The following is a 21,933-nucleotide window of genomic DNA, read 5'->3' on the forward strand; positions in this document are numbered from 1 at the left end:
AGATGCAGAAGGAGAGAAGGGGAGGGGGTTCTCTTTTTTGTTACATTAAGCAAAAGAATTTTCATAGTGTCTAGCCAAGTATTATACATCTCCTTACTTCAGCAGGGAGCTCTCACAACTCCCGCTCCTCAAACAGAACTCCTTGTTTTTATAATACAAAAGACAATGAACAAACATTTATTGTGTATTACACTTTCACTTTATTTAAAAAAAAAGAAAAAAGAAAAAAAAAAAAGATTGTTAAAATAATGTTGATTAAGGTGACATTTGGGAGGCAAGGGTAATAGGCATTGGAGAGGCAAGGACAATCCCCAGACAAGGACTGTGTATCTCGAAACAAGACACTGGAACTCATGATAAGGAAGTGGCAGACGGACAGAGGAACAAATGTAAGGACTATAAATCTTGAAACTGGACATTGGAATTCATTATAAAGATACAACAAACGGAAGAATTAGCAACAACCAGCTCTTGCAATTAAGAAACCTGCCAACTCAGCAGATTCCTGACCAAAGGTGAAAAGTACACTGTGAGGAAGACTCGGGGTCTTCCTCCCAAAGACCCCTGCCCACAATTCTTGGGAGGCTCTACGCGGACGCAAGGTGCCAAAAGGCTAATTAACATGAGAAGTGAGGGAAGGCGGGGATAGGTAATGAATATGTATAGGCGCTTGTAGAATATTGATAGATTGATTGTATAAATTCAAGACTGCTTTCCGCTTTGGGTATGCACGATAGGTGGAGAGATCCCCCGTGCATCCAGCGCTGCAATAAAGAATATACCACTTCAAGGAATTTTGGCTTTGATCTTTGAATCAATGTGTAGGAGTTCATTTGACTACCTCCTGCACTCCCTTCATCTTTTCCTGAATGAGAGATGACCTCTGAAAAGGAGCATTTCCTTCAGTTTGTTTTGCTTTTATGACAAACGTTTGAACAGTGAGAACCTTGATCATTTCTAGACACGTGTTTCTATAACAGGTTTTTCCCTGATGGGCAAAGTGACTTCCCAAGAATTACATGCCCCGGCATGCTCTGGGCACCCAAGATGGTGTCCCGGACATGGAATGCCCGAGAACTACATCTCCCGGTATGCTCGGGGCACCCAACATGGCCGCCCGAAAGCCCATGCTGGAGAACTGCATCTCCCGACATGCTCTAGGCACCCAATACTCCATGGTTTGGGGCAATTCTGGACATGAAGACAAACTAGGAGAAGCACTTTTTGAGAGCAGTCCTGCAGAGAAGGGCTTGGGGGTTCTGGTGAATGAAAAGCTTGAAATGAACCAAGAGTGCATGCTTGCAGGCCAGAATGCCAACTGAATCCTGGGCTGCATCAACAGAGGAATGGCCAGCAGGTTAAGGGAGGGGATTGTCTCCCTCTATTCTGCCCTTCTAAGGCCCCACTTGAAGTCGTGTGTCCAGGTCTGGGCCCCCCAGAACAAGAAGGATGTTTATCTTTTAAGAGCGGGTCCAGAGGGGGGCTACAAAAGTGCTCAAGGGGATGGAACACTTCTCCTATGAAGAAAGGCTAAGAGAGCTGGGGCTTTTCAACCTACAGAAGAGAAGGCTCCGGGGTGACCCCACTGCAACCTTGCAGTACTTAAAGGGGACGTAAAAAAAAAAGATGGGGAACAACTATTCTTAATCAGATAAAGACAGGATAAGGGGGAATGGCTTTAAACTAAAAGAGGTGAGATTTAGATTAGAGGTTAGGAGGAAATACTTCACTTGGAGGGTGGCGAGGCACTGTAACAGGTTGCCCAGAGAAGTTGTGAATGCCTCATCCTTGGTTCAAGACCAGATTGGACAAGGCCCTGAGCAACCTGATCTAGTGAGTGGTGTCCCTGCCTATGGCAGGGTGGTTGGAACTGGATGATCTTTGAGGTCCCTTCCAACCCAAGCCATTCTATGATTTCATTCTGTCATTCTGTTGATTACTATGTTGGACACTTCATATTTTGAGCTTCCTTTTTTTTTATAAGCTATGTAGGCTTTGGCTGCAGCTCCATAGTGATCACTGCAGTCTTTCTTCAGGGTATAGATAATTCCCCTTCTTTCTTAATAACTGTAATAGCAATTCCAAGCTGTAAACTACTTTGTCATCCTAAGTTGTCCTTTCTTCTTAGGCTTTAGGTTATATATTAGTGACAAAAGCTTAATTTAATTAAAATACCTGTTTGTATTAGGCGCTGAAATTGAAAACCACTGTGAAAGGGGATACATCACCTACCCTGGCAACCACCAGCTTCTGTAAAAAGGAGGTGAGTGAACCCATTTGTGTAAGGAGAGTTCAAAAAAAAAAAAAAAAAAAAAAACACTAAATTCAATTGAGCATGGCACTGTATATCAGTTGTATATATTGTTTATTTACTTTTCTGATTAGATACTATAGCAGCAAAGTTGTAACATATAGTGTGTTAAAGTGATTCTTCAGCCCATAGCAAATGAATAAAGGATGAGCCTGAAGGTAGTAGTACTTCTCATGCTAATGCAAGTCTGGATATTTTTATATCTGAGCATATTTCATGAAAAAAAAAAACAATCATCAACAACAACAACAACAACAACAACATAATATTTTCCATAACCAATCATCTTTTGATTATTTTAACATCTTTATCAAGTTTAAAGCAAAATTTAGTTGTGTTTTTATTTCCTGTAACTACATTTTTTTTACAAGGCATAGGAGTGAAGAAAGTAAATTACACTTTTCTAGGTGCATCTTATATATAGAAGCTTCAGAAGTGCTTGTAGAATTTCAGACTGCAGCTTAATACTTAATATTAGAGAAGAGAGGGGGGAGGAGACAGAACTTAGGAGGTAAGTACAGAGAACACATGACAAAAGAACAATTTGGGGGAAAGGTAGTTTTAGCGGTACCATGTCTAAATATCACAAATGAACCATGAAATGAAATCAAACTGTATATGCATGGTGGTGCGTATATTTTAAGTCTGTATTTTAATTGTTTAATAAGAAATTTCCAGGGTTGCACTGAATATCAGCTGCTTGGATTTTAATTCCAGTGTTCCAAGAGTGTATCATACTTATTAGTCTCCAAATCCAATTGTTAGGGAGAGTATTTCTCTGCAAGAAAATTAATTAGATTTTGTTATTTCAAATTCAAAAAATATACTTTTAAGAAATGTACCCTGCCAAAAGTATTTATGTGTTCTTACATGTCACTGTCTTATCTCATTTGTGTCTATATGGTCAGTATTTCTTAGTATAATTAATATGTATCCCTTATGTTACATCATAGCCTTGGGAGTCCCAATCTTTCTGCAGTAATTTTCCTCATGAAGTTGTCTGCGCAGATTCCTGGGGCCAATCCTTGCTGGTTTCTACAGACGCTGGTATCTTGTTAATTGATGGTTAGTAAATGATGCTGTGTTCTTGTGTCAATTATTTATGTATCTGACCATTTTCTTCATAATAAATGTTCATAAGCTCTATTTAGGTAATTGGTAAGTCCTCACCTGCAAGGAGAGTACCAATCCAAGTGAATCTATAACATTTATGTAATCTAGCTGCAGATTTTTTCTCTGCATCAGAATTCTTATTTGGAGCCATTTTTTGTGCAGATTTCTGAATGTTTTGTTATTTCAGATGCTGTTATCTTGGCCATCTGAAAAGATTTATGAAGTCAAACCCAAACTCAAGGAGCGTCCGGATTTTTTAGCCCTTGATGATACTAATGAACATGAAGCACAAGGCTTATGTGGTGATGAAAGCCTGTTTCTTCCATAGCAGTGCTTTTACTAGTTTGACCTCTTATCTTCTGTGTGCCACGTAAGACCATTGGGACTAAGGGAATGAAGTTAGTTATCAGTGAAAATTTTCAGACTTTCAAAAGAAAGGTCCCTTTCAGGCTTCAGTTGCATAATTTCATCCATGGCAATGATAAAACACTCCTATAAGGAAGTACTGGTTATGATGCTGCAGCATACATATGAGCTTTGTGCAGAATGTTTCATTTTCATGAGAAAAAACAAGACTTATTTTATTAGAAAGAAATAGTTCAGAACCATTGACTACCAAATTTTAGCAGAATTTTAAAGAAATACGTGTGTTTTCTTTTTTAGATTGTCAGCCATCAGTTCAAGTATTTGATAAAACTCTCCAAATAAAGCAGATGCATGTGTTGGAAGCTCTGGATCTTTTGATTGCCCAAACAGACAAAGGTAGGAGAGGTCCTTGTTATTTGGTTCTTACTTGAATGTCTGTATAACTGTTTATTTGGCAGACATATCAGTAGAAGGGAATGCCCTAGGTGCTTTTCTTTAAGAGTTGTTTTTGTTTTTTAACTTGGAAGCATGCTGTAGAATTTTAATTCCCACAGCACTAGATTTATATAATCACCTTTTGTCACATCACATAGCTATTCTTAATTATTGTAATTAGGTTTTTGAGCTCTGAGTTTATTGTTCTCCTTTTCAGATCTTTCCACTACTTTCCCTTTGCTGATTTCCCCTGGGCTGCTTACGTACATGCCCTATGGCTTTAGGGTTTGTAAGTGTCTTGAGGTAATCATGTTTTTATCACTGGCAAGTGCATTAGATGCCTCATTTAGAATAAGGGAGTGCATACAACAAGTACTGTTTGTTGTTTGTTTGCTTGTTTTACTAAAAGGTGTGGAAAAAAATCTCTAGATGCTCAGAATCATGCTTCAGAGTAAACCTGAAACTGGCCATATTGAATCATCAAATGGTTTTGGTTGGAAACAACTTTTCAAGACCTTTTAGTCCGACCTCCCTGCCATGGTCAGGTACATCTTTCAGTAGATGAGGTTGCCCAAAGCCTCATCCAGCCTGACCTTGAACACTTCAGGAGATGGGACATCCACATCTTCTCTGGGCAGCCTGTTCCAGTGCCTCACCACTCTCATAGATTAGATATAAGGAATAAATTATTCGCTAAATCTACCATCTTTCTGTTTGAAACTATTACGCCTTGTGCTGTCACTACGTGCCCTTGTAAAATGTCTCTCTCTCTCTTTCTTATAAGCCTCCTTTAAGTATTGAAAGGCCACAATAACATCTCCTCAGAGCCTTCTTTTATCCAGGTTAAAAGAACACAGCTTTCTCAGCCTTTCTTGTAGGTGTTCCAGCTCTCTTATCATTTTTGTGACCCTTCTCTGGATCAACTTTAACAGGTCCATGTTCCATGTCCTTCTTGTGCTGGGGGCACCTGAGCTGAACACAGTACTCCAGGTTGTATCTTACAGGGGCAGTGTGGAGTGGGGGAGTATCACTTCCCTCGACCTTCTAGGCCACACTTCTTTTTGTGCAGCACAGGATATGATTAACTTTCTGGGCTGAAGGTAGACATTACTGGCTCATGTCAGATTTGTCATCCACCAGTATATAGTTGGTCTCCAGCTACTCTTAGAACTCAACACTCTGGAAATCTCCCTAGCTGAATAATGTATTTGTTCAGTTGTACAAAAACGTGGAGGAAATTACTTATGCTGTCACTGTTCTACCAAATGTGTTACTGGTTTTTGTTCTGTGATGTGTAACCACATTCTAGTTCTATAGATTATATTCTCCTGAATATTCTGGTATAAAAAAAATAAAAAATAAAAAAATAAAACTTAAAACCCGTCTGTCCAAACAACTTTTTTTTTTTTTTTTAACCCTCATTTCAAAAGGATTAAATGTCCCTAAAATATGCACTCTCTTAAAAAAAATGACACCAAAGAAAAGCTTGGATGATAGTTTCATGAGCAGCCACAGATGTAACACCACAGTGGGGTTATTTGGGACATTTGCAAAACAACTAGTATCCTGAAAGAGGAACGCATTGAGGAATGCAATCTCTAGGATGCATCCTATAGGACACACCTGACAAAGAGACAGAGCTGAATTAATGAGTAGTAATGCTGTTCTTGAACATTTGATTTAGCTTATGTTTTCTAGCCTTCCTTTCAAAAGGGTGAATTTTGCTTGCCATTCTTCCTCCATGAACTCATTCATGGAAGCACGCATTCTTGTATGTACGTTCTTGAAAAGAGAGAGATTGCATATATTTCATTTTCCTTTAATCGGTGTTGACAGTAAGAATTTGCTGGTTGATCAGTGTTTCAAGTTGTGGTGGACTGAAGGAAACATTGCATCTTCTTTTCTCTTACACTTTCTATGGGAAAAGAAGGTCATAAAGGTTCCAGAAGCTGCCCTGATTCATGTTTATCTATTATCAGAATTGAAGGCAGCACATGTGATCTTGCTTTTGTATTTACTGTTGGATCCACACTGACTATACATGTATATTAAGAAAGCGTGCTTATGTTTCCAGCTATACCAGCTAGACTAGTAAGAGAGTATACTTTTGTCAGATAATCTTGTTTTACTTGCATTTTAAGAAACTTGGCTTTTAGTTAAGAAACTACTCTTAACAATAGCTTATTTCCAACTGCAAATAGTAGTGTATCATTTATTTATTTATTTATTTTAAATTTCGGTGTTGTGTATTCCACTCATGTCTATCTTTGTGGAAAAAAACATTTAGCCGTGGTGGTGGATGCTGTGCTATTTTTGCAGTTGGAATATGCCTTGAACCTAACTTGCCTAACTTTGAAGAACTGATAAGCAAAACCAGTCCACATCCAAAAGGTTTTCAGACTCTGTTAAGGATCCAGGTATCAGCTGCTAGGCTGGATGGTTCCAGAATTTAAAGTTAACCCTTCTTCTCTTGCCTTTAGTTTGTCTTATTTTCACCGTCTTCTAGCAGTGTAGGTTTCACTGATTTGAGGCTCCTATTATTTATTGCCGCAGCACCATCTGATGGGAAACTCTGCTAGTGAACTGAAAGGGTTGTTTACTGGAACTGTAGAGTCTAGATAGAGTTCACAAGCAGTCTTCCTGTCACATTGCTGCTTACACTCAGAGAAGCAAAATTGTTTAACTTTGCTTTTATGGCAATGCTGTCTGTTAGGTGATTCATCTCTTTGGAAGTATTAATTTCAAACCACCACTGTCTTTTTCTAATTTGCTGTTCCCTAACTTTCTCCATCTTCAGGAAAAGATTCTCGTCTCCTTGTCTTCAGATTGAGTGCTGTCCAAAAAGATATAGAAACAAAGCAGATGTTAAGAAGCAAATATGACTGCAGAGAAAATAAATTGGAGAGAACAAAAGGTAGCTTTATTATCTTGTATTAAAAGTGTACACTGTGGTATTGTGCCAGTAGTTGCCAGGGTTTATTAGCTCCCTTGAGGCTTCACCTTTAGTTTTATCTCTGGACAGTTAATTCAAACTTTAAGCTTATGTGTGAAAATAACATAGGGTACAGTCCAGCCTATCATTTGAGAACTTGGTAAAAACATACCATGTTACTTGGCAATCACTGCTGATGAAAAGCTCTGGTGAAAAACAGATATGTTGCTTTCAGGATTGAGGGGTATAAGAAAAATTATGCATGGATGTAAGACTGAAATAAAGGTCACTGTGAGGTAGAAGAACAATGGCAAATCTTTTTTAATTAGTAATGCTTAGAATAGTTTGGGTATTGCAGATTATTTTAGTAGATGTAAACATTTTCCGATATTCAGCATCAAGCTTCCTTGGAAAGCTGGAAACTGCAGAATAGTAAAGAAAAAAACATATATTTACTCTTTTACTTGCAAAAGGAGTAAGGGGGAAAATAGTTTTCAAAAGACTTACTGCCTTTTGTCTTTTTCTAGAATTTACTATTATCCTGTTGGGATGTTTGTAATTGTGTGGTGCTCAGGTATCAGATACCCATTGTACTAACCATCATACAATTACAGAGCAAAAATAAAAAAAATTAAAAATAACAGTCCTTACCCCAAATATTTACAACCTAAATTGTTTTTTTTTCTTAGGCTGCCATTTGTATGCCATTAATACTCACCATGGCAGTGAACTGAGGATTGTTGTGGGTATTCAGAACAAACTACTTCTCATCACAAAGAAATACAATCCATGCAACAGTTTAACCAGCAGCTCTTTGCTGTCATTACCTGAATGTCCAGTAGATGAGTTCCAGTACATCTGGGTATGTGTAATCTAATCACTAATCACTTTTACAGACTGGGCAGCACTCAGCTAGTGGACGAAAAAGGCAAAGAGCATGCATTTTATCGTCTGGAACCTCCAGACAGATGTAAGTGAGAAGCAATACGATGGAGATCCATCATTGATATGCCAAATAAATATTTCAGACTTCTTAAATTGTCATCTTGTTCTGTATCATGCTTCTCTGCTTAGATTACATCCTTGTAAATTCATGGAGCAATGCAATATTCACACTAAGAGCCTGAAAAAGAGAATAATACTATTATTTATCTCATAGGAAATATGCCTTTCTGACCCTCCAGTGGTTATGACACTGGTGGATGGACCTACTGGAGACAGTGACGTTATGATCTGTGTGGCGTATCAGCATCAGTTTGATTTAGTTAATGAAAGTATTGGGGAGTCCTATAGACTGCATCATGTTGAAGCAAACAAAGTAAATTTCTAGCATTTAAACTATTTTCTTGCAGAATTGGTCCATGCTGTGCTGACCTCCTGGGAGCAGCATTTATGGAGATCCTCTTGTCTCCTTTACTTTTCACTTTTTTAACTTCTACTTTAGAGTACTCTGAGGCATTTTTTCCTTTTGGAATGTGTGATAATAATCACTCCTAAGAGAGGTAGTTATAAGGTATGACATATTAGGAAAGAGCCTGTGTTTCAAGCTCTGGAATATTGCTGTCAGTATAAATGCAAAGCCATTTTTTCTCCTTTCTCAGTCAATATTTTGATTTTTGTCTTTTCTTCATGGTCTCTGTGTTTTATTCTTTAGGAGGTTGCAGCAAAATAATTTCAGGTTTTGGCCACCATTATCTCATTCAGATTTGCCTATTTGCATGTACTAAAACTGAAATATTTGTGTATATCTTTTAGTTCTAAACTGCTGCCCAGCCAAGTAATACATTAACTGTATCTTACTAACTGAGACATAGGGTTGGGATTTAAGTAAACATCCTGATTTTTGGAAAAGGGTTCAAATGTTTCCTGTTGCTGGGATGATAATGATCTTCAGCATTTTGAAAATCAAATAATTTCAATAATTTCTTAATATGGATGTGAATGTATAGCTTTAAGCATAATTTAAAAAAAAAAAAAAAAGAACCTTTTACAGGGTTACTCTTGTGTTCTGTTGACTTCTCTGCTCATAATGGTATAAGGGACGTCTCTTTTGATTTGATGCTTCTTGTTGATTTTTTTTTAAATCATCTGTGTTTTTATTCAGATTTGATGATGAAGAGGGTTGGTACTATTGCATTGGCAATACAGTGTTAAGATTCTCCACAGCAATGGGAATCTATTTTAATCTGGATTAAGAAGGAAATACAATTAAAGAATGTGGACAGTCAAGAATCGCCCCCTCTGTTCTCTTCCCCAGTAACCCTTATTTCCTTTGAGAACACAGACAAAGCAGGAAGTTAATTAGATCTGTGCCAGTGATTTTTGTGTTGTTGAAATTGGTTACCAAATTATTTCCACAGGTCACAAAGCAGAAATGTCTTTCAGTTGCTACAAAGGATGGGTCAAAATGTGTTTTGTATAGATATATATAAGCTTCCAGGTCTGTTTAACGGTTCTTGCCTTATATTTGTCTTAAATCAAGAGAACACCTACTTTATTGCACAAAGGAAAGCCATGAAGTTCATGAAGTCAATCTCCAGCCCTGCCCAAGTAGCAAATAGTGTGGTCTAGGAGACATTTGTCTAATCCAGTCTTAAGTATTTCATCAGGGAGGTCTCCTTCTCTGAATATACATGCTACTACTTATGGGTGTCTTGTTTTTCTTTTAATTTAACTGTAAAAGACAAATACAGGATTAAAGTATGAGAATATAAGTAGCCTATGCTATGCAAAAACCATTTTAGTTTATCCAGCAGTGGTTCTCAGTTTCTAAATTCAGCTTATTCAGTAATTCTTGAAGTACATCCACATCAATCAATGTACCTGTTAGTGGTTTTGATCCAGTAATTGGCACTTTTGATCTTTCTGCTAGTCATGATTTTCAGTCGAGCTTTTTAGATTTCACTTTTTGGAAAGAATTGCTATTTTTAGCATAGCATGTTAATTCAAAGCTACCCTGAAATAACTCAGTTTCCCAAAATTTATATTGTCAAGTAAGTTAGGTATGTTTGTATCATTTTATACTGTAGGTATGTATTTATACTGAAGGTACAAAATTGAATATGCATTACTGAAATACAGCATTGAATACAAAAGAAATTGATTTCCATCCTATCGGCATCCTGAAAATGAATCACAAAAAAGAAATAGTTTTTTTTTTTTCTTTTATCTGTAATTGTGCACCAACTGATTTGATTGCTTCTTAGTCAAAACCTGGTCATAGTAACATCAGTATCCTATCTGCCTGATCATTACCCTTTCCTATTATCATTGCAGGTAAATTTTGTTGCAGCTATTGATGTATATGAAGATGGTGAAGCTGGCCTACTGTTATGTTATAACTGTAAGTAGTTAGGGAAGACTGGAAATGATAATATCTCAACATGTAATTCTTTCTTCATTGGAGTTTAGATCTGTATTTTAAAGTTTCAGTGTTTCACGGAAAGTATTTCAAAATACATTTTTTTTTTCAATTTAAGTGCATATTAGAAGGACTAGAAATGGAAGTACTGTTTTATTGTGGTGTGTGTAATTGGACAGACATTACCATCTTACTCACAAAAGTCCTATTTCTTCAGATCTATCGTATTCTTTGCCTAGTCTCACACTGGGTGTTTCTAGGACATGTACAAATTAGTATTCCACCCCTTTTCTTCTTTGTGCTTTCCCATTCTGTCATTGTGCTTTCTTTCCTTCTGCACACTTCTTTGTGCTGGCACATTTTAAAATTGTAATTCTCTTAATCTCTTTTTATAAAACGGCCTTGGATTTAATATGCATATGCTCTTCTGTGCTGTACACATGTAGTTTTGCTTTCAGTCCTCAGGAAAAAGAAAGTTATGAGTATGAAACGTCCTTTATGAGGTGATGCTGAAGGACAAAGCACAACTTTCTGTTTCAGATGGCATGTCCTATTTGCCTTTCCAAAGAGAGCATTGATGGAAACAGGATAAATACATCTACGTATTCTAGCATTGGCCGTTAGATTGGTACCACAGGGAAAAAGTCTCTAAAGTGTATCTTTGTATGCTCTGTGAGGCCTCATTGGTTTCGGTAGTTTAACAAATCCTACCTAGTTCTGGTTCACTCAGTACTGCTTCAGAACTAAAAGGTCTGAGTAGTGTGAATTCCCAAACCTGTACTTCTGTGCAGAATCAGTCCTACTCTAGTAGGCTCGTCACAGAGCCAAAGTTAACAAACTTGGTTGATCCTAAGGTCCTAAAGCCTGTTGTACAGGGTTGCAGCAACTTGAATCCCTATTTGTAGGGCCCTGTCACAGGGAAACCTCTTTTGGTCTTGTGACAGTTTTACAATTATGAAAGTATCATCATGGAACAAGTATGAAAACACATGATTTGACAGTGTTCTAAGTCTGGATTTCAAACAAGACCTTTTTTTTACACTTGTGGATATAAAGTTAGTTTAAGTTTAAGGACACCAATTACAGAAAAAAAAAAAAAAAAAAAGGATTTTACCTAAAAATAGAGAAGTAGTAGATTCAAAAGTTATATGATTAATGAAATCTTGGTATCTGTAGTATCCCATGTGTATTACAATCCTCAAAGAACACAAACTGTGCTAGTATGTGGCTGCTTGAAGGGTAGTTTTTATAGTCAGAGAGGTACAGCTCTGCTTACATCACTTTCAGAAATGTTCTTAACTATTCCTCTATCCATAGACAAAGTAAGGAGCTGATGATTGCTGAAACAGAACAATACTTACTTTGTGAAATCTGACAAGTTATTAAAATGTAGCTCTACTATTTGTGTCTTGTAAATGTATTCACAAAGGAAGCACATTTCCCTTATGGTCTGTTTAGATATAGAGGGACTTCTACATAAGTGTTTGATATTTATCTGTGTATTATCCTCACTTCTGTAAAATCTACCTATAATGTTGGTGTTTGTCATTTGTGCTGTAAGATATTGGAGGTTTCTTTTTTTCCTTTTTTTGTTACAGATGTTTGCCAATATAGAAAGGTGTATCCTTTTAATGGAGGTTCTCCACTCGTCCAGTCATCGGCTTATGACTTTCACTTTAGCTGGAATCAAGTTCCTTATGATGTTGGTAAGAACATACCTCTTTTACCCTTTTTTCATTACTCTTTAGGCTTGCACTTGGCTGTTGGTGGAATTGGAGCATGTGTGCTAGGAATATAAATATAAAATAAATATAAAAATAAAAATAATTTAACATATATAAATCTATTTTTAATATAATAAAATTTAATAAATATGGGTTAATAAATTCCTATAAATAAGAATTTCTTCATGGAGAGGGTGGTTAACCATTAGAATGGACTGCCCAGGGAAGTGGTGGAATCCCTATCCCTGGAGAGGTGTTGACATAACACCAAGATGTTGAAGGATTTTTTGAAACAGCAAAAATCCAATGGCTTGCTGCAGCTGAGCAAACCAAGCTACCAGGGCAACTATGAGAAGTTCCCATGACAGTGTTCCCACATCGCCCAATTGAGGAATTCAGAAAAATATTGTTACCAGCCTCTGGCTTCAAGGACAAGGTCTATATGACTGCTAATCACAAGAGGGGTTGTTTTCTTGCAGATGGGGTTGTGTTCTTGTAGTTGTTTGTCTGAGTGTTTTTGACCAATAATTTTGTGTGAAACACTATCCACCCCTGTTAAGTTCACTATAAAAGTTAGGCTATTCGGGCAATAAAATGGAGCATGATCTGACTCTACTGGTGTCTGTCGTGCTTTCAGCCGTGCTTCCTGCAACACCAAGGGACATAATGATGGAACTTGGTAGGTCAGGTTGATTGTTGGACTTGAAGGTTTTTTCCAACCTAGATGATTCTGTGATTCTCTAAGCATGTTGCATTCATGATGCCACTTCAGCTAAGATTCTGCATATGGTATCTTTAATAAGTGGAGCCTTGGGGCCAAGTTTTTCCTCTGATAAACTTTTTTTTTTTTCCTTTCTCTCTTTTCTGTTTTTTTTTTTTTTTCCATTCAGTTTATTTTCTGCCAGGCATGGAGAGTGAAGTTTTCTTCAGGCTTGTATCTGAATGTCCATCAGTACAGTAGACAAATCTTGTCATAGGAAAGGGAGATACCAGAGTAGGTCAGATACTCAAGAATTGTTTTCAGGGAGCATCTGAGAAACATTTACTTTAATCATTCTTCCTTGCAAAATAATTTTTGTTTCATTGCAGTCTGCGCTTTCCCTTCTATCCTTGCCTTCACTACTGATTCCATTGAGATCTGATTAGTGGTGAGTGGAAACTTAGTCCACACAGCAGTTGTGCCTGAGCTTCAGCTTGTAGCATCAAGGGTAAGACATGAGAAAAGCATGTTTGACTATTTGTGAAGTGTTGGGACCTAATTCACATAAAGAGTTGCTGAAGCCCAAACCAAACCAAAACTGACACATTTTCTGATTTGCATTAACTGTTAATTTGTGTGCTCTTAGCTTGTAGTGAGTACAGTGAGAATCGGAATTGATCTAACTGTCCTTTATTGCTTGCAGTAATGCAGAGCTGAAGTATTTGATTATTTACAGGGCAAATGCTCTTCTGAACATCACAGAAGTTCTCCCCATTTACAGTGAGATAGCCTTTCTGTGGCCAGCTGTAGTTAACTTAGCAGCAATACAGCAACAGTGGCAATAGAACATAGTGGACAAACATTTAAGCTCTTCTTCAGCAAGTGTTTAAGAAAGTTTTGCTGTACTAATGATGAGTTCTTTGTGATTTCAGTCAGATATTTATTTTAAAGCTACTGCTGCAGTAAGGGGATCATCTCATAGCAGTTCTAAGGAAATGAGTTCAAGTTCTCCTCAAGCACCGACGGCTTATGAAATACCAGAATGTCCTCTTTCTTCTTCAGAAGGTAATGTGGTTTCCAGGCTGCTTGAAGCTTTGATTATTATCTTCAGTAAAATGAAATCAATCCGTTAAAAGATTTTGTTTTCATGGCTGAGAGTCTGGAAGATGGAAACCTTATCCAGAGATCTGAAACACCTGGCTGAGCTTCTGCCCCATGGTATCTCTTCTGAATGCACAGCAGCACTGTTTTGAAGAAATCATGTCTGTAGGAGGGGAAGAATTAAGCTTCACTACCTTAATGAGTCTTTGGCAATATGGCCAAGACTATAAAGCAAAAAGAGGTATAAAATTGGGGGAAAACTTTCAGACTTCACATATGCCATTCCTTTCATTTATGAACAGCTAAACTATCGATAGCTAATTAAACTAATGAAAACTAAAGGCAAGAAGTATTTCTAGTCTCAAAAGAGTTAATAAATTTAAAGTTAATAAATGCACAGTAAATTTGGTGTAACATGATCTGTGAACAATCGATCTAGAGGGATAAATAATAGAGAAACAAAGGAACACCAACTAGATAATGCAAGATGTATGTAGATCTTGTTCATTTAGATGTATTTCAATCTGCTGCTGCACTGTTGACAGAAGAGGAAAAGAGAAAGGAATCATAGAATCATAGAATCATAGAATATCCTGAGTTGGAAGGGACCCTTAAGGATCATCAAGTCCAACTCTTGACACCGCACAGGTCTACCCAAAAGTTCAGACCATGTGACTAAGTGCACAGTCCAATCTCTTCTTAAATTCAGACAGGCTCGGTGCAGTGACCACTTCCCTGGGGAGCCTGTTCCAGTGTGCAACCACCCTCTCTGTGAAGAACCCCCTCCTGATGTCAAGCCTAAATTTCCCCTGCCTCAGCTTAACCCTGTTCCCGCAGGTCCTGTCACTGGTGTTATTGGAGAAAAGGTCTCCTGCCTCTCGACACCCCCTTACGAGGAAGTTGTAGACTGTGATGAGGTCTCCCCTCAGCCTCCTCTTCTCCAGGCTGAACAGGCCCAGTGACCTCAGCCGTTCTTCGTACGTCTTCCCCTCCAGGCCTTTCACCATCTTCGTAGCCCTCCTCTGGACACTCTCCAACAGTTTCATGTCCTTTTTATACTGTGGTGCCCAGAACTGCACACAGTACTCGAGGTGAGGCCGCACCAGCGCAGAGTAGAGCGGGACAATCGCCTCCCTTGACCTACTAGCGATGCCGTGCTTGATGCACCCCAGGACACAGTTGGCCCTCCTGGCTGCCAGGGCACACTGCTGGCTCATATTCAACTTGCTGTCTACCACGACCCCCAGATCCCTCTCTTCTAGGCTGCTCTCCAGCGTCTCATCGCCCAGTCTGTACGTGCAGCCAGGGTTTCCCCGTCCCAGGTGCAGGACCCGGCACTTGCTCTTATTGAACTTCATGCGGTTGGTGATCGCCCAGCTCTCCAACCTATCCAGATCCCTCCGCAAGGCCTTTCCACCCTCATTGGAGTCCACAACTCCTCCAAGTTTGGTGTCATCAGCAAACTTGCTCAAAATACCTTCTATTCCTACATCCAGATCATTTATAAAAATATTGAAAAGTACCGGCCCTAAAATGGAGCCTTGAGGGACCCCACTGGTGACCGCCCGCCAGCCTGACGCAGCCCCATTTACCATAACCCTTTGGGCCCTGCCCGTTAGCCAATTGCTCACCCACCGTATGATGTTTTTATTTAGCTGTATGGTGGACATTTTGTCCAGTAGGATCCTATGGGAAACCGTGTCAAAAGCCTTGCTGAAGCCCAAAAAAATCACATCAGCTGGTTTCCCTTGGTCCACCATATGGGTGATCTTATCATAAAAGGAAATCAGGTTAGTTAGGCAGGACCTACCCTTCACAAACCCATGCTGGCTGGGACCAATGACTGCTTTGTCCCCCAGGCGAGCCTCAATAAGTTCGAGAACCATCTTCTCCATGATTTTACCAGGCACTGACATGAGACTGACAGGCCTGTAATTGCTAGGGTCTTCTTTCTGACCCTTCTTGAAAATCGGCACAACATTTGCCAGCTTCCAGTCTACCGGGACCTCTCTAAATTCCCAGGATCGTTGAAAAATAATTGAGAGAGGTTCCGCGATGATGTCCGCCAGCTCTTTCAGCACCCGGGGATGAATCCCATCCGGACCCATGGACTTGTAGGGATCCAGGTGGAGTAGCAAATCCCGCACACGTTCAGGGTCGGTTGGGAGTTTGTCATCCCCACCGTTCCGGTGGAATCTGAATTTCAGGAATCTGAATTTCTGTTTTTAAGACAGGCAATATGCTTTTTCTCAGTAAGCCAAGTTGTCAGTCTGCAAAATGTGGACGTATTTCTTCCTCCTCCTAGCCTATTTATAGTGAAAGATACAGTACAAGGAAGATCTTTGTTACTTGGGTTAAAAAGCACCCCACATAAAGTTTATAACTTTTCTGTATAACTTTTCATTTGAAGTATTTAGAACTGATACTGGTATGAAAGTGTAACGTTCTTTTTTCCTTCTGCATTTCAGGTGAAGTTCCAGGCTGGAGAAGTCTGCCCACGTGAACCTAATGAGGTTCAACAAGTCCAAGTGCAAGGTGCTGCACCTGGGTCAGGGAAATCCCAGACATGAGGACAGACTAGGAGAAGCACTCATTGAGAGCAGACCTGCAGAGAAGGACTTGGGAGTTCTGGTGGACAAAAGGCTCGGCATGTACCAGCAGTGTGCACTTGCAGGCCAACAGGCCAACTGCATCCTTGGATGCATCAACAGAGGAGTGGCCAGCCGGTTAAGGGAGGGGATTGTCCCCCCTCTACTCTGCCCTTCTGAGGCCTCACTTGGAGTACTGCATCCAGGTCTGGACCCCCAGCACAAGAAAGATTTGGACCTGTTAGTGCGAGTACAGAGGAGGGGCTACAAAGATGATCAGAGGACTGGAGCACCTCTCCTATGAAGAAAGGCTGAGAGAGCTGCGGCTGTTCAGCCTGGAGGAGAGAAGGTTACAGGGAGGACCTCACTGTGACCTTTCAATAATTAAAGGAGTCTTGTAAAAAAAAATGGAGAAGGACTCTTTACTCAGGTAGATAATGATAGGATGTGGGAAGTGGTTATAAACTAAAAGAAGATAGGTTTAGACTAGACTAGGAAGAAATGCTTCACTGTAAGGGTAGTGAGGCACTGGAACATGTTGCCAAGAGAAGTCGATGCCCCATATCTGGAGGTGTTCAAGGCAAGGCTGGATGGGGCTTTGGCCAACCTGATCTAGTGGGTGGCATCCCTATCTATGGCAGGGGGGTTGGAGTTAGATGATCTTTAAGATCCCTTCTAACACAAGCCATTCTATGATGATTCTATTATAAGGTAACCATATTCTAAGCCAGCTAGGAACTTTTTAGTTAGTAATGAAAACCATCAAGAGAGATCACAATGGTTTTTTGTGATTATTTGATTTCCTTTTGAGAGTATTAAGACTTTTATTCCTTTATTGAGGCCTTTTGGATGAACCTATTCCCCAGACAGAAGGTGCACAAAAGCAAAAAAAGGCTCCTCGAAGACAGTCAGATCCCAAGCAGGGAGCGGTAAGATCAACTAGTAGCGACAGGTAAATATATGGGCTTTAGAAAATAACCTAAGTTAGACTGTAAGTATTTTGGGAATTGATTGTTTCTCAACCTTTTTACTCTAATCTTAGTTTGGTATAGCCTGACTGAGGCCCTTGTATACTACTGTGAATTTCATCCTACTGTGTATTAGAGTATCTGAATACTATCAGTACTGAAATGGTTATACCTCTTGCTAAAGATATGTTATGAAGAAAGCAAGACTAAATGGGACTTTGTGGGGACCTGGTGCAGTTGAGACAGTCAGCAGGCCTACAACGTCTGCACTGTGCAGACTCACTTGCTGTTTTCTTCATATCCTTGTGTCTCATCTCCAAATAAATTTTGTAAAGAAACACTATTGCATATGTCTGTTTGTATCTGCTTACCAGACTCCCTGCCATTGTGGTTTTTTTCATTGTTTTTATAACCTGCATTTGTGATAAGTAGCAGCAGAATTCAGCCAAGATACAGTAGACTGAGATTTTTTTTTTTTCAATCCACTGCAATGTAAAACGTTATTATATTTATTCCACTATTTGAAAATTATATGGAGGGGAGCATTCATTAACATGACCTTTGGGCAATAATCTGATGTATGTAATCTCTGTTTTAATATGAGTTGTTATCAAGGCTCTGGTTCAGTGCTAGCTTGGTGTGGAAGCAGAGTAAAACAGAGAGAAATTCAGTTTTAATGGTTTGTCTCTGCCTTTAGGATAACTTGATTGTATGCAGAAATAGCCACTGACTCTGCTTGCCCTTACCTGTGTATTGTTTCTCAGTAACTTTTGTCTTCATCTTTGCAGAATAATCTCAGCCTCTTTTGAAAGCTTTTCTGAGAGTCCTCATCTTTCCACTAGTTCAGATCCTGATACTGTAGCAAACAGAGAGGAGAGCTCACCATCTAGCTATCCATTCCATCTGACTTCTTTATACGATGAGGACAACATTGACTTGAAGTGCAGACAGACTGTTCCTTACTTCAACTTTTCTTACAGATCTGTGAGCTCTGTAGGAATGTCACAAACACTGCTTCTAGTGGTAAAATGTGTCTGGAAGTATTGGTGATTAATCTTTATAGAACCCATGTTGTTCTGGCTTGCTTAGCCTGATTTGGTGATGCTTACATCTTTGACATATGTATGTTTTCTTATCTCAACATTGCTTTTTGTGGCATTCTAAAGGTAGGTAATCAATGAGAGCTTCAGGCTGAAAATGAAGTAAAAAGTATTATTTATTCTGAGCTTCTTATAATTGAAGTACCTGAATGAAAGTGGCATTCAGTTAATTGCTGTTACTAATATCTTGAGCTGTTTTACAAGTGTGCACCATGTAGAAAGAAGAATTTGATGATGTAAATCACTCATTTTGTTTTTTCATTCTCAAAAAAAAAAAGCTTTTAGACAAGGTCTTTTCAGACAACGCAAGTGCAGTCTGTCCTTGAAATGATGGAGCTGTGTTTTATTCACTGAGGAATGATGGTTACTCTATAAAGATCAGGTAACAAGAACGTGTTGTTTTCTTTTCTCTGACCTGTCCTTGCACATTTTTTTTTTTTAAGAGAAACTTGAAAACTGTTTTGACATTAAGAATCTTTGAGTAGAATGACTTTTTATAAGAAAATACAAGCTTTCAAATCTTCCATAAACTTGGAAGTCAAAAATACATTGTATTTCTCCACAAAGGGAATGCTGTTTCTGTAGTGCACCTGCAGATTTCCTCATTACAGGCAGAAGCCCGTGCCCTGGTTTTCTTTCTGACTACACAAAGATTCCTGTGCTGGCATCAGAATTAATTGTTGTCTGCTTTTACACCAACAATAGAATTCATTGCTCCAAGTAAATATATTTTTCTAAATGGAGCGGGCTGAAGTTTTACTACCAAGAAGCTAGTTTTCTATGATGAAATAGTCATATTAGATCTTTTGTTTTGTTAAAAGATAGTATTTCATCATTAAAGCTTGACTTTTTTTTAACCCTTTCCTTCATGCCAAAAATCAATTTTATACAATGTTTTGAAGGGGTTTGCTGTTTCTCATGAAAAAGTGATGCTTCCAGGCTTTTTATATATGAAGATTTTGGCTTAATTAGGGTATTTCTTGCTCTTTATATAGAAATATTTCTGTATCCTCTTTCTGAACAACCCTAAGTATATCCCTTGGAGGAATCTGAGAGGAATTTAAAATAGGACCCCAGAAAAGGCGTACAAAGCCCCTTTTGCCCATCAAAAATTGCCCCCAAAGGAAGGCTTTGGGTACAACTGAACTCCCCAGGGGAGCCTTTACGCAGCCCCACATGCAGCTGGGCTCTCTGTGTTCGCTCTTTCTGAACAACCCTAAATATTTATCCCTGGGTGGAATCTGAGAGGAATTTAAAATAGGACCCCAGAAAAGGCGTACAAAGCCCCTTTCGCCCATCCAAAATTGCCCCCAAAGGAAGCCTTTGGGTACAACTGAACTCCCCAGGGGAGCCTTCACGCAGCCCCACATGCAACTGAACTCTGTGTTCTCTCTTTCTGAACAACCCTAACTAAACATATTAGTCAGGTTTCAAGTCATCTGTTTCAATTCAGACAATTTCAAGTGTGAAAAGTGAAAACATAGCTTATCCATGAGCTCCTTCAGAACTCCTTAGTGAAATGCTGCCTTAGCCTTTTGACTTCTTACTTCTGTTTCTGTGTCAAAACTTGTTCTGTATCATTTCAGTTGGAGATGGATTCTTTGACATCCGTGCCAAGAAAAACCTTTCTTCCGTAGGAGCCCTTCAATGTACACAGAGCCAATAAAGATCATCTTTTTTGCCATTTGGTGCTCAGCATTGGGCCACAGCCTCCCGCATCACGGCAAGGCGGCACCCATACGTTCATGTTTGGACACCTGTGTCCTGCGATCGCCGTTTCCGAGCCGATCGAGATGGGACCTGGACCCCGGTGTGGCTAGCACACACTTCACCCAAGACTGCAGTCCAGCGGCTTGGGATGGCCAGGCGCTGCTCCACACAGGACAGTACACAGGGTTCCAGACGGCCATTCCCCGAGCCGGCGGACAACAGCCAGCAGCTTCAAGGCACCGCCGGCACCCACGGCGCCCTACGACGGACCCCCTGAACACGGGACAGCTGGCCCCCTGTGCAACCTGTGGCCAAACTCCTGCACCCGGGACCACTGTCCAAAAGCCGCTCTAGGTCAGCCCCGGACCGTGGTGAGCCTAGCACACACATCGCCCAGGACCGGAGCCCAGCGGTTCAGTACGTCCGGGCGCAACTCCGCACAGGAGAAAACACTCCGGTCTCCGGGACGGCACGTCCCCGAGCCAGCGGACGACAGCCGGACCTCTGGAACATGGGACAGACGGCCCCCGCGCAGCCCATGGCCAAACTCCCGAACCCTAGACCGACATCCCCAATCCGCTCTAGTTTGGCCCCGGACCCTGGTGTGGGTAGAACACACATCGCCCAGTACCGGAGCCCAGAGGTTTGGGATGGCTGGCCACCGCTCCGCACGGGACTGAACCCCCCATTCTCCATTACATCCAGTCCCCGAGCTGGCGGATGAAAGCCTCCCACTTCACGGCACAGCCGGCACCCACGGAACCCGAAGACGCACCCCTGTAAAACGGGTCAGCCCATGGCCAAAGTCAGTCCCGCACATGGGACCCACTGTCCACAAGCCGCTCGAGGTCAGCCCTGTTCCCCGGTGAGCCTAGCACACACTTCGCCCAGGACCAGAGCCCAGGAGTTCGGTACGGCTGGGCGCCGTCACCGGCACGGCCAGTCCCTGAGCTGGCGGAGGACAGCCTCCCGCTTCAAGACATGGCCGGCACCCACGCTGCTCATGGCTGGACACCCGTGTTCAGGGATCGCCATCCCTGAGCCGCCCGAGGTCATACCCAGACCCCGGTGAGCCTAGCACACATTGCGCCCAGGACCGGAGCCCAGGGGTTCAGTACGGCCGGGCGCCGCTTCGCACAGGACAGACCAACCCGGTCTACGGCAAGGGCAGTCCCCGAGCTGGTGGACGACAGCCTCCCGCTTCACGGCACAGCCGACACCCTCAGCGCCCGAGGACGGACCCCCGGAACACGGGACAGACGGCCCCCGCGCAGCCTGTGGCCGAACTCCCGCACATGGGACCAATGTCCAGGAGTTGTTCGAGGTTGGCCCCGGACCCTGGTGCGGCTAGCACACACTTCGCCCAGGACGGAACCCAGGGGTTTGGGATGGAATGCCACCGCTCCACAAGGGACAGAACCTCCCAGTCTCCAGGAGTATTAGTAGTAGTATTATTACTGTCATTATCATTTTTCTGTCTTAATAAACTGTCTTTATCTCAACTCACAGGCTTCACTTTCCCAT

At 40.7% G+C, this 21,933-nt stretch overlaps 1 pseudogene across 1 annotated transcript; it reads left to right on the forward strand.

The window, feature by feature from the left end:
- Positions 1-1,109: 1,109 nt before the first annotated feature.
- On the forward strand, positions 1,110-20,686 carry LOC311213906 (GTPase-activating Rap/Ran-GAP domain-like protein 3; annotated as a pseudogene). Its single transcript has 14 exons — positions 1,110-1,262; positions 2,189-2,263; positions 3,265-3,376; positions 4,088-4,186; positions 7,023-7,139; positions 7,847-8,019; positions 8,317-8,475; positions 10,434-10,500; positions 12,117-12,224; positions 13,332-13,450; positions 13,875-14,007; positions 17,472-17,583; positions 18,388-18,583; positions 20,396-20,686. The product of its transcript is annotated as a GTPase-activating Rap/Ran-GAP domain-like protein 3 (transcript).
- The last annotated feature ends 1,247 nt before the right edge of the window (positions 20,687-21,933 follow it).

Source organism: Netta rufina, assembly GCF_964035555.1.
Source record: "Netta rufina genome assembly, chromosome: 12".
Lineage (NCBI taxonomy): Eukaryota > Metazoa > Chordata > Aves > Anseriformes > Anatidae > Netta > Netta rufina.